Genomic DNA, 13,576 nt, shown 5'->3' with positions numbered 1-13,576 from the left:
AAAAATGTTCACTGTGACTGGAAGATCTTTGAAGATTTTCTAAATCACGTTTTATCCTCCTAGAGGACAGTCAGTTTGAATGATGGGAAAAGGATTAATTGTTTTCCTTTCTTGCTGGTGTAGGAAAAAGTGAGCCACATCAGAGATATCCTAAGTAGTTAGACTTAGCATCTCGGTAAAGCAGGGTTTCTTAACCTCTGCACTGTTAACATTTTGGGCCTGATAATTTGCTGTAGGGGCTGTTCTGTGCATTGTAGGATATTGTCTTAGACCATCCTGTGTTGCTAGAAAAAATACCTCAGACTGGTTACTTTGTAAAGAGAAGAGGCTTATTTAGCTCATGGTTCTAGAGACTGAGAAGTTCTAGGGCATGGCCCTAGCTTCTGGCAAGGGCTTTTGTGCTGCATCACAGCATGGCAGAGAACGTCAAGGAAAAAGTGGGCCCATGCAAAGAGGGAGAAACCTGAGGGGGGTCTGGTTTCATAACAACCCATTCTCGGGGGAACGAACTCATTACTGCGAGAATGAATCCAGTCTCTCAAGAGCGAGAGTGAGAAATCACTCACTGGAGAACAGCGTGAGGCCCTTCTTGAGGAATCTGCCCCCATAACCCAAACACCTTCCACTAGACCCCACGTCCCAACATTGCCACATGGGGTATCACATTTCAACATGAGTTTTAGTGGGGACAAACAAACCATATCCAAACCAGAGCAGATGTTTAGCAGCATCTCTAGCCTCTACCCACCAGATGCCAGTAGCAAATACCCACCACCAGTCCTGCCCTAGCCAGAGTCAGCAAAGACATCTCTAAATATTGAAATGGCCTGCCCAGGGAGGCAAAATGTCCCAGATTAGAAACGTTGCTCTAAAAGAAATTTGAACTTTTTCTACTTTTAATAAAATAGAGAAATGAAAGAATACCCCATGTTCAAGCAATGTAAATTGTAGCATTAGTAAGGCAAGGATCAGGACAGTTATTACCTCCAGTCCGCCCTCTTCCTCTTGGTAAAGCAACTCATTATTGATAGAACTTGCTGTGACTACCTTCGGGTCAGTCAGTCTGCTCACCAACCAATTGTTCAAAGGCAGTAACTTGTAGTGGACTTCCAAGCCAGACTACCTGGGTTCAAATCCCGGTTCTAACACTTGGTAGCAACTGGGACCTTTGACAAACTATTGAATCTTGCACTGCCTCCATTTGCTCCTCTGTGACATAGAGATCATAATAGTGTCTACCTCATGGGATGCAATGACTTGTTACAGGTCAGTGTGTTATACCAGGGATATATCAAGTGGTCGAGAGTTTCTAGTTGAAGCAAAGCCCTCTAAGTGCTGCTAAACAGGCATGTAAATACAGAGTTGGCTAGGATGAGGAAGAAGCAGGGAGAGACATTTTTGAATATAATATCAGAAAACACATAAAGGGAGTGAGGGTGAGAAAATTCAACTAAATGTGAACACAGAGTAGAATTAGCTGGGCTTACAGATCCAAATCAGAATGTTTAGAGTATCAAAGCTGCTTTTAAGTTCATTTCAGGAAAGGAGTTAGGGTTGCATATCTGCTTAGGTTCAGGGGCAAAAAGACAAGCTGGGTTCAGGGCATCCTTTTAAAACTGCCTCTGAGCTATAAGACTGGAGATAAAGGCACCTAAACCAGGTATGCTTCAAATCATTAGGTTGTCCGTCTTGATGCCTAACAGTGCCTGACTGATTCAGCTCTTGTCTGAATTGCTTTTTCATGTAGCTGTAATTATGGATCAATAAATGTTTATTGAGCCGCTCTTACATGCTTAGCTGTGGACGGGATGATTTGCTGCACATAGAGAAACTTAGATGTGGTTCCCATGCACCAGGAACATCAACCATGAAGACAGCCATAAAATATTAAAAGCTTAATATAAACATATCAGCTTTGTCACAGTTAAGTACAGGAAGCTTCTGAGTTACAGATGCCTGCTGAATACCTGTTTTTGAGACACAAACACAACCATAGGATTTCACTCTTGATCATTCTTTTGGCTTTGGTAATGCCCAGGGATGCTCTTCTTGTCTTCCTGAGAGTGACAACATCTCCTTGTGAGTTGGAGGGGTGGGCGCGGGGACGGGGACATGCCAAGTCACATACCTCCCTCAGAGGCTTGAGCTCCAGAGAAAGAGCTCTTCCCAGCTTCCCAAAGTCCAGCTTGGAAGTCAGGACACGTTTTCCTTGCAAACAATGAGAAACGACGATAGGACTAATAATACATTGTAGGTGAAAGAGGCCTCCATGGGCCAGCTGGAAATCCAACCACCATTTATTCCAAGTTCTAAACAATGAAAGTACAAGTAAACTTTTCAGTGACAAGCCTGCCATAATTTGGGGTCTGCTTGTACATAATTAATTCCAAAGAAGCGATACAGACTGTAATTGCTATGAATTCAGAAAAGGGAACATTTTCCCATAGTTGTGTGGGTCTGAGAGCCTTCACAAGAACATTGAGATGGTCTAGAATTGAGGGCATGTATATAATCAATTGAAAAGATGTCATTTGGGAAAGGCCAACTAGTCTTTATCCAACATCTGCTATACTTTTACCATCATGGCACCTATAGAAATGACATCTTGATACGATGTTTTGCTGGTGTCAGAAATCAAGTGCTGATCAATTGAATTGTTATTTCATTTGCAGGAATCGAATTTCGTGGTTAAGTGATATTTGCTCATTATTCCTTAGACTGCTGAGTTCAGGCAACAGTTGTTTAATAAACATACTTGACCAACTAACAAATTTATGAAGCTAGCTCTATGCTTACACCAGGGATAGTCTATCAAAAATACCAGCGGAATGGCAGCCACAAGGTCTGTGTGCTACTTTAAACAAACCAGTCTCTCAAAAGGAAAAGCCATCATCTGTCACTAATTAGATCAAATTAAAATGTGCTTCTGTATCTCCTTTGAATATTCACGGTGTGCTGCCAATCAGAAGCCTTAAGTCTGAAACCAGAAACTAAGCCAGAAAAACCTAAATACTGTGAGATTCGGATAACTCCTTCCTTTGCCAACTAGAACTTCAAAGAGAAGTGGAATCGCTTAGGTTCAGAGTCAGCCTCATTAAAAGATGACAAAATCTACTTAATATAGAGTCATGGGGTTTCCACCCAACCTAAAGATGGAGTCGTCAAAATAGCCCAGGAGCTCATAATCCTAGACTCTGTTGACGCACAGGCCACACAGTGTAGCCTCTCCTGGGATTTAGTTGTCCTTCTGTCTAGCGGAAACCCATGAAGATTATACTTGTCCTTATTTGAAGTCTGGACTTCATTTTTCATGAACGAAGTGATTCAAAAAATATAGATGGGTCTAAGCATGAATTAGAACTTTCAAAAGTCCCAGATCTTAAAGAGGCTGTATTGAAACGAGTACAGTAGCTCATGCCTGTAATTCCAGCACGTTAGGAGGCTGAGATGGGAGGGTCACTTGAGCCCAGGCGTTCGAGACCAGCCTGGGCAACATAGTGAGATCCCATCTCTAAAAAAAAAAAATTTTTTTTAATTATCCAGGTATGGTAGTCTGCCTGTAGTCCCAGGAGCTAGGGAGGCTGAGGTGGAAGGATTACTTGAGCCCAGGAGTTGGAGGCTGCAGTGAGCTATGATTGCATGACTACTCTAGCCTGGGTAACAGAGCGAGAGTTTGTCTCTAAAAAAAAAAAGAAAAAGAAAAGTCTGTGTTGCCCATTATACTCATGTAGGGCCAACTTGTTCCTTGTCCATCCTCAAAGCTAAAAAGATCTTAGAGAATACTGTGTCCTAATACCTGGCTTTACAGAAGGGGTAACAGCAAGGAGACTTCCTGAGGGTCCAAGGACTGGAGCTAGTCTAGGTACATGACATTTTGCTATCATGCTGCCATGATGGTGGCTCCAGCCATTGCTCTCGACCTCACAGCCACCAGTGGGCCAAGCCACCTCCATGTGTCACCTGATTTGCCACAGTGGTCTCCCAGGAGGTCTCCCCACTCAGTCCCTGCCCACCTTTGGCCTGTTCTCAGTGGGGAGGCCAGAGTGACCCTGTTAAAACGTGAGACCTTTCATGTCCAGCCTCAGCTCAGGTCTCCCTAGGACTCCCCTCACATTTTGTCTTTGTAAATACAAATAACTAAGAAGACAAAACAAAAAAGAAATCCACTAGAGAGACCAAATATAGCAAATGTTTTCCTTCTTTTCCCTAAGAGTCATTATTTTATTTCCTTTGTGTACACCCTAAGATTTACAGCCCTAAGCAGGCAGGATTGTGAGGGGGGGGGGGTGTTATTTCCACAGTCACCGTGAGATCCATTCAGGAGACCATCTCTCCACAGCTTCTGACACCATCTCATTTGAAGGTAAATTAGCCAGCCATGTTCAGGTAGCCCGTAACATGAACCAACTGCTATTCCTACCCGTTTATACCTGTGCAAAAAAATGAGATGTCACGTCCAGAACATAATTGTTCCAGATTACCCTCAGGGAAGAGAAAGAAAATGCAAACCAGGTGATTTCATAGAGCAGGGTGGAGGCTTGTCCTAGGGAGTGGCCGTTCTAGTCACCCAGCAGAGACCCAGCAGGAAGTGAAGTGCCTCACCCCAGATGTGAGTCACTAAGGGAGGCAGCTCAGTGCCACAGAGAGCCCTGGATCCGAGAGGCCTGCAGGCTAATTTGCTCTGTTTCCCTAGGAAAGGCCCCGCCTGGCTAAGCCTCAGTGTCTTTTGTAAGGGGATGATAATCTACTCAGCAGTTTCATGCAATTATATATATATATATAATATATTTGAGATAGAGTCTCACTCAGTTGCCCAGGCTAGAGTGTAGTGGCGTAATAATCAGCTCACTGTAACCCCCACATCCCTGGTTCAGGCAATTCTCGGGCCTTAGCCTCCCAAGTAGCTGGGACTACCAGTGGCCACCACCATGCTCAGCTAATTTTTTTTTTTTTTTTTCAGTAGAGACAGGGTTTCACCATGTTGGCCAGGCTGGTTTCAAACTCCCGTCCTCAAGTGATCCTCCCTCCTCGGCCTCCCAAAGTGCTAGGATTACAGGTGTGAGCCACTGCTCCCGGCCTATTTTTATTTTTTAATGTATTATTACTTTAGAGACAGGGTCTTGCTCTGTCACCAAGGCTGGAGTGCAGGGGTGCAATCATAGCTCACTGTAGCCTCAATCTCCTGAGTTTAAGCAAGCCTCCCACCTCGGCCTCCCAAAAGTTGGAGATTACAAGTGTGAGCCACTGTGCCTGGCAAAGGGCTAAGTTCTATGCAATTTAATGAAAATCAGTATTAGATCACTTTGTGTACTGGCAAGTTTTCTATGAATAAATGTCTCATTGACATAAAACCGTGAAGCCATGTAGTTGTGCCTGCCCTTCGGATCTGAGGGTGGTTCTGTCCTTATTCCTGACATGGGACTGTTTCCTGGTTCCAACCAGAATGGCCTACACAGAGAGTGAATTGTGAAATAGATGAAAGGCTGCCTGGAGCTTTCCCCAGGCGCGTTTGCTGTGCTGGGCAGAGCGCGGCTGGAACCTCAGAAACCAATTGTGCATGTGGAGAACACCAGGCTTGGGCAGGACTGAGGCTGGCCCTCCTAGTTGGATCTGCCAGCCATTTTTTTTTTTTTTTTTATTGTTTCAGTCAAGATCACAGACTCAGAATGGAAAGAACTATGGGATTTACATAAATCCCTTCCAACCAGAAACTTATATAATTCCAGAATTCTAAGTGAGGCTGGATTTCTGTGGGTAGTGAGTGTGAGAGAATGGGTACCCCTGCTAAACAAGGGATAGGAGCATTCTGAGACTGTTTCCTCTGAAGAGTAAGAGTTTGTTCAGCCTTTTCCGTGGCCTGCCGAGAACTCAACTCCATGTTCCCTCACTTCCTGTCATTGACCTTGTCTGGGACTTTCTGACCTTGGAGAATTCGCCTTTGCTTTCTTCTGCCTCGTGCATTCTTCCACCAAATGTCTACCTGACTGGCTCCTCTCCAACCTCAAGGTTTTGCCAACTCAGGGATGCCTTTCCCGGCCATGACACTTGAAGTTGCAATACTCCCCTGCAGTCTCCCATGCCCCAAATGTAAGTTCCCTGAGGGCAGGCCCTGTGCTTTTACCACTATATCCCCAGCATCTTGAACTGTGCTGACCCAAGAAATATTTGTTGAATGAATGAATTTAAAGGGATATCATGAAGGCTTACACATCCACAGTGGTTTACAGGTTATAATGTGCTTCCCTGCACATTTTTCTCATTCCCCTCATTTCAGTGTCTCTGTAGGATGATAGTCTTTGGGACAGGGAAGCCAGTTGTTTGCCCAGTTTGATGGTTAAGGAAGCAGAGAGACTCAGAGAGAGATGTTAAGTGACTTCTGAGTAGAGATTTGTATCTCCCATGGATGTCTGTTAATGAACTTGAATGCAGCATGCCCAAAATAAAGTCCTATCTTCTTCCTATCAGGTAATGACAGCTTTATTTGCTCAGGTCAAAAGCCTGGGTGTCATCTTGATTCCTATCTCCCCAACTCTGCATTTGGACACCCAGACCCAGAGAACAGTTAGATCTGTATTCGGAGGTTTCTTGGCTCCAGCCAAGAAACAGCTACCTGCTGAGGCAAGCCACCTCCATCTCTTACCTGACTTGCTGCACTGGCCTCCCAAGAAGTCTCCCCACTCAGTCCCTGCTCATCTTCAGTCTGTTCTCAGTAGAGGGGCCAGAAGGACCCTATTAAAGCATGAGACCTTTCATGTCCAACCTCAGCTCAGACCTCCCCGTGGCTCCCACCACACTCAGAGTCAAAGCAAGAGTTCCTAAGATGATGCATGAGTAGGGAGAATGCCATTCTGAGCTGGACCAGGACAGCTCCAGGGTCTCCCTGTTGTCCTTATACAATACTTGCAATGACCAGTGACTCCCCTGTCCATTTTCTGAAGTGTCCTTGTGTGGAGGATAAATGATGCTATTTTCTACCCCTGAAGCCCTGGCCAGGTCAACCCTCTGCCACTCTGACATAGTGAGGACTTGTTCTTCCCCAGCCTATTGCTCTGTCTCCATCATCCAGGGCACCTTATTGATAGCATTGAGCACAGGGGAACCGCACAGAATCCTGGCTGGGCTGTAGCCACCGTGCCCACCCAAGCCAAATCATCAGAAGCCTGGGATCAGGAAGAAAGGCATTGGCATCACTGACCCTCAGTGCCCATAATGGTGCTCACACACAAAGTGATGGTGGAAGTGAACTGAAATTGCCATGATAATCAATCGTCTCCTGAGGCCTTGAAGAAAATAAACAACATCCCTAGGAGTATGTGAAGAACTATTTATTAGAGAGAATATCACCATCTCCACAGCATTCCCTCTTCACATCTCATTGTCAATTTTCATTCTCTTAACACTTCAGTGAATTTATGAAGAAAGATGAGAAATAGCTTTTTCCTCCAGATCCTTGTAAATGGAGGAATTTTTGCCGGTATTTTTACAGGTATTCTTAAATTGTCTGTCTTCATGCATCGTAAGTTAAATACAGAACATTTAGATGAGCCCCTCTTGTTGGGTTTCAGTCTCTTTCCTGACTTGGGAAAAATGCCTAATAAGAAAATCTCTCCCAACTCTGTCTCCTTGAAGATCACCAGGAGAGGACATAGGAAGAAATCAAAGGGGCACAGGGAGCCTTTTCTTCTCCTTTATTGCCCTCGTCTGTCATTCAGAAAGCAATGTCCATGTAGCATGGGAATAGCAAGGCTGATAAAGAGCCCAGATGCAATGGGGTCCAGTCGGGATAATGTTGAAAATATTTGGGGTCCAACCTGGGTAAGAAGCCGGAGAAATGACCAGAGACTCTCCAGACAGCATCAAAGGTGGAGAGAGTAAGGTCAGACTGCAGATAAAGAAATGGTTTGTACGAATCAGAGAACTGAAGACAATGAAACATTGCTATACTTAGAGGGAGTCTTGGAGTTTCATGATTACACCATTTGGAGTTAGAATTCAAGGTCAGAGGCTGGCTGTGAAGATTTTGAGGCTCTGTAGTGCCAAATTTCTGTAGGGTTTGTAAGTATAGATGTTGAAGCTATGAAGGATGGCAACTGGGGTGTGGTAGATGGGAATACAGTTCCATGCTGGAGTCATCCAGGGAGGGGAGGGGATTTCCTGGATAATGGTAGGGAATTTAGGGATGAGATAGTCAAGAATTCCAGCCGGGTGCCATGGCTCATGCCTGTAATCCCAGCAGTTTGGGAAGCTGAGGCAGATGGATCACAAGGTCAGGAGATCAAGACCATCCTGGCTAAGACGTGAGACCCCATCTCTACTAAAAATGCAAAATATTAACCAGGGGTGGTGGCAGGTGCCTGTAGTCCTAGCTACTCAAGAGGCTGAGGCAGGAGAATCGCTTGAACCCAAGAAGCAGAGATTGCAGTGAGCCGAGGTTGCGCCACTGCACTCCAGCCTGGGTGACAGAGTGAGACCCTGTCTCAAAAAAAAAAATAGTAATTCCAAAGCAGAGGAGATGCTGAGACATTAGAACACAAGATTGAAGTGCGTTTTAGGGGAGACAGAACATACCCAGTCTTCTTGCTTATGCCATGAGCATAAGACCCAAGGAGAAGAAATGGCATCGCTGACCACCAGCTACACCAATGTCTCTCCAATAGATCTAAAGGCCTCAATGAGAAATTAAATGTATTGGGAGTTTGGAGGACAATGTCTTTAGTTACACAGCTTTTCCACCAATAGGTTAACATCAGGCAGAAATAGAAAGTTCATTGCTAAGAGTCACATTTGAAGCTTTACCACAAATTCAGACAATTTGAATTCCATTGTTTTGTTGAACTCATCTGCAAATAGAATCTTTAATTACTTTGGGTTTTTTTTTCCTCATACCAAAGAGTCAGGGCATGAACAAACAAGGGCATAGCCTCGCTTTAAACCTGTTCACTATTGCATTCTGGAAAATGCCTTCAGCACTGCCAAGACTAAGGAGTTTAGTTCAGATAGATTTCTCCCAGAAAAAAAAGAAATTGACATTGTGGGAAAAAAGGCACTGGCTGGGAAAGGTGATGCTGTGTCTCTGCTGAGCCCACGGGGGCTTGCATGTTACCTAGCACATATTAAAGGCTCAAAAATGTTTGTCAATTGACTCACTGACCATGCTACACTTTGTGGGGAGAGAGAGATGAGAGGGAATGAGCAGGAATACAAAGAAAAAAAAATGGAAAATTTAGAATTAGAAGCAAATGGAGGAACCACCTAGGAGGGACTCTCAGAAGGCCAGAATACTGTCATTGTTGCTGACTATAGTGGGTTGAGGCCACAGTGAGCTATGATCATGCTCACTGTACTCCAGCCTGGGAGCAGAGTGAGACCCTGTCTAAAAAGAAAAGAAGTTCTATAAATGGAGTCACTGGCTAAAAACCGTCCCCTAACTGGTTAGGAAGGTTAATGCTTCAGACTAGGGGCTGATCACATCAGCTCAGCTAGCCGGTTTCAGCCACCTCCTCTTATATGTCTTCTGGATATTTAAGAACAAATTCTTTGGGATTCTTAATAGGGAAATTGCCAGCCTCATGCATGTTATGCTATTGACTTGTTTCTTAATAGCCGTTCATTTACTTAGGTAGACAATAAGGATTTAATTCAGGCTTAGTGAAGCCTCAGTCAGTACAGAGTCCCTAGTCAAAAAAAGAAAAAAAAAATTGAAGGTGAAACTTGAATCAAAAAGTTATATAAATGGATCAGGCATGGTGACTTACACCTGTAATTCCAGTACTTTGGGAGACCGAGGAAGGCTGATCGCTTGAGTCCAGGAGATTAAGACCAGCCTGGACAACATGGCAAAACCCCATCTCTACTAAAAATATAAAAGAACTAGCCAGGTTTGGTGGTGCATGTCTGTGATCCCAGCTACTTGAGGGGGCTGAGGCAAAATAATCTCTTGAGCTTGGTGAGTTGAGGCTGTCGTGAGCTATGATCGTGCCACTGTACTCCAGCCTGGAAACAGAATGAGACCCTGTCTAAAAAAAAAAAAAGTTCTATAAATGGAGTCATTGGCTAAAAATCATCCCCTAAACACAGAATTTTATTGCCTTCCCTGTGTTCCAAAGGCAGAACAGACCAACACAGTATGACTTTTACTTCAGCTTCACAGACAGACGTGGAGCTTGCAGTACAGTTGTTTAGAGTAGTTGGACTTTTAACACTGGAAACAGCACTTCCCTGAATTTGACTGGCGTTTTTTTATTAATGTTATGTTTGGATCACAAGAAGACTCATTCAGCCAGGCTGACTTAAGACATTAAATGACTAGTTAACCATATACACTAATCACATAACCATGGTTTGTGGAATGATATAAAATGGTTTATGAAATTATTTTTAAGCCATCTTTTCAACAGTAATTGTATCAGTCCTGTCATACTTTAAACCAAGTGATATTGGCAAGAATGATACTGAGGGTCTTTAATATTCTGATGATCATCATGCAAAATTGCCACTGCAGTAAAATGACAGGGTTGTGTTCATTTCCCTTCTTTCATGGCACTTTGTGTTCCTCCCTTTCAACATTAAAACACACTTCCTAACATTTCATCATGGGAGAAGGCTACATAAGTTTCCAGTTGCTGTAATTTAGTTAAACCATAAAACTGTTTCCAGATTACCAACCATAAAATAGAAAGACAATCTCATTTATAAATTTATAAATCAGATAATGTCCCAAAAATGAATCCTGAAACCCGACACACTTTGACGATTAAATAGGAGGGAAAATGTTTTCTCATTACCATGTGTCAAAAGAATTGCATTTTTGTAAAGTAGCTTTGGCCAAGACAATAGAGCATACACATGTATTCAGTGCTCTGTGTACTGCCTGCTCCCACCGTGGAGAGAACTGCCCTCCTCTACTGTCAAGCATCTGAACTCTCCAGGGGGGATATCAGATGAGAAGCCACCTGACTCAGTATCTCCGATGCATTGTCTTTTTCCAGGTGGTCTTGCAGGTGACATCCCCTGAAAGAGGCCACTAAGGGAGCTTTCGCTCCCTTCCTCACAGATAAAAACTGGAGAACCAAGCATGTGGGTAGCTGGAGTGAATATAGCCCTTTTGTTCTAAAAGCATCCAAACTCTTACCCCAGGCAGTTCTGCAACTCTGTCAATATCAGCCCTAAAGAAGAATAGGATGTGGTTCGGGGGTTGTCTCTCTCTACATCCTAAAAGTGTTATCTGGTGGGAACCCAGGGTAGAAGCTGAATACTCACTGAGCCAAGGAATATGCCAAAGGCGTGTCTGCAGCCCCATGGACTCCCACGTGCAGATGACGTGGTCTGTGTTGTAACATTCTACAGTTCTAACCTTGAGGATGAATCAGTGGAGGACCAATGTTCTTTTCTTTATCCAGAATGATTCAGGTGCTCTGTTTCCTTTTTTTTTTTTTTTTTTTGAGACAAAGTTTTACTGTTGCCCATGCTGGAGTGCAGTGGGGCAACCTCCGCTCACTGCAACTTCTGCCTTCCCGGTTCAAGTGATTCTCCTGCCTCAGCCTCCTGAGTAGCTGGGATTACGGGTGCCTGCTACCACACCCAGCTAATTTTTGTATTTTTAGCAGGGATGGGGTTTCACCATGTTGGCCAGGCTGGTCTTGAACTCCTGACCCAAGTGATCTACTACCTTGGCCTCCCAAATTGCTCCAATTATGAATGTGAGTCATGCACCCAAACTTGTTTTGATTTTTAATGCTGTTGCTCTCCTTTGTTGGACAACATAATGGAATCTGTTGACCAGCCTGGGAGGCAAAAGAAGGCTGACCTAGCTCTAACCAGCATTGTTCTTGTGGCCAGCAATGGAAGCCCAGGGCTCCCCTCTGCCGTTTCTCTCTTATCAGAGTCCCATTTAGTCTCTACATAAATTAGACCTACCAGCGGGGCGTGGTGGCTCATACCTGTAATCCCAGCACTTTGGGAGGCTGAGGCAGGTGGATCACGAGGTCAAGAGATCAAGACCATCCTGGACAACATGGTGAAATCTCATCTCTACTAAAAATACAAAAATTAGCTGGGCATGGTGGCGCGTGCCTATAGTCCCAGCCACTTAGGAGGCTCAGACAGAATAGCTTGAGCCCAGTAGGTGGAAGTTGCAGTGAGCTGGGATTGTGCCACTGCGCTCCAGCTTGGGCAAGAGAGTGAGACTCCATCTAAAAAAAAAAAAAAAAAAAAAAAAAAAGGCCTACCTATTTCTTGCATCTCTTAATATTACTGTCTTCTGCATGTACTAAGGTTGTCATCATGCCTTCCTATCCCACACTCCAGCTGTACAGAACCCTTTAAGCCACTTCCTTACCAAAGCTGTCTAGACTCTAAAAATGCCATGTTACCTTTTTTATTCTTAAAGAAATATCCTTGGCATTTGCCTGGGATTGAAGAAGAGTGGTAAACTAGTGCATCTCAAGGTAGCTCTGAATGCAACTCTGTTCTTAGGGCCATTCATTTTATTCCAGCACCACTGTGGATAGAGTCCCTGTGGGATGGATGAGTGCACTGGGCAACTTTCACTTGGGACTGAGCATTCTCCTGAGGAAATCATTCATATCTCAAGATATGAATTTGCAAGTCTGTGTCTCCCATGTGGCAGGAAGAGTGAGCAATCACCACCCCCATTTTTTCTGCCATACCATTGTGACTTGGGCCAATCAGGCTGAGATTTCCAATGGATATTTACTAACCTGCTTTCCTTATTTGAATTTCTTACAGTTTTTTTCTTTGATATGTGGACTGTTTTATGGCAAAAGGACACCAAGGTGTGACTGAAATGCTGTATGGCTGAGAGGTTTAGCATCAACTGGTGTACCTGGAAACACTTGCAAATCACTCCGTGGAGATACGTTTACATTTGAGATTTGAGATCTCTTCCATTTCTTTCTCACAATTTGAGATCTCTTCTATCCACTCTATTACAGCAGAGAGATCATACTATAAATACTTAAATTGTTTTGGTTTTTTTTTTTTTTTCCTCTTTGGTGGATTTGCAACTTTTAACTATCCAGACTGCATGACTTACTTACAAGAAACTCGGTATCATGACAGACCATCAGTTTTAAACTAAAGAAAATGCATGGAGTCCTGACATCAGAAGCTTGCAATTACAAAATTAAGATCAGTGTTACATACAGCGCTGAGAGTTATATTCCAAAGGCAAAACTCAAGGCTGCAACTCAAGGCTGCAATGCCCGAGTTGGACAAAATTACCCTTGAATGTCATCTTGATTGTCATAAAGTTCAGGATACAGATGCACCATCTCTCAAAAAGAGCCCAACTAAATCAGTTGGCTTTTTACAGTGAAAGAACAGGCTGTCATTCCCTTTTTTTTTTTTTTTTTTTTGAGACCAAGTCTCATGTTGTCACCCAGGCTAGAGTTTGGTGGCACAATCTTGGCTCACTGCAGCCTCCGCCTCCTAGGTTCTGGTGATTCTCCTCCCTCAGCCTCCCAAGTAGCTGGGATTACAGGCATGTGCCACTGTACACAGCTAATTTTTGTATTTTTAGTAGAGATGGGGTTTCATCATGATGGCCAGGCTGATC

At 43.8% G+C, this 13,576-nt stretch overlaps 1 protein-coding gene across 14 annotated transcripts in view; it reads left to right on the top strand.

Moving 5' to 3' along the window:
• KIAA1217 (KIAA1217 ortholog) overlaps positions 1-13,576 on the top strand; it is an 820,690-nt gene that overhangs the window by 751,552 nt on the left and 55,562 nt on the right. The gene's annotated exons all lie outside the window — the stretch shown is intronic.

This window comes from Saimiri boliviensis, chromosome 8, assembly GCF_048565385.1.
Source record: "Saimiri boliviensis isolate mSaiBol1 chromosome 8, mSaiBol1.pri, whole genome shotgun sequence".
Lineage (NCBI taxonomy): Eukaryota > Metazoa > Chordata > Mammalia > Primates > Cebidae > Saimiri > Saimiri boliviensis.
This window is presented reverse-complemented; position numbering and strand designations above follow the sequence as displayed.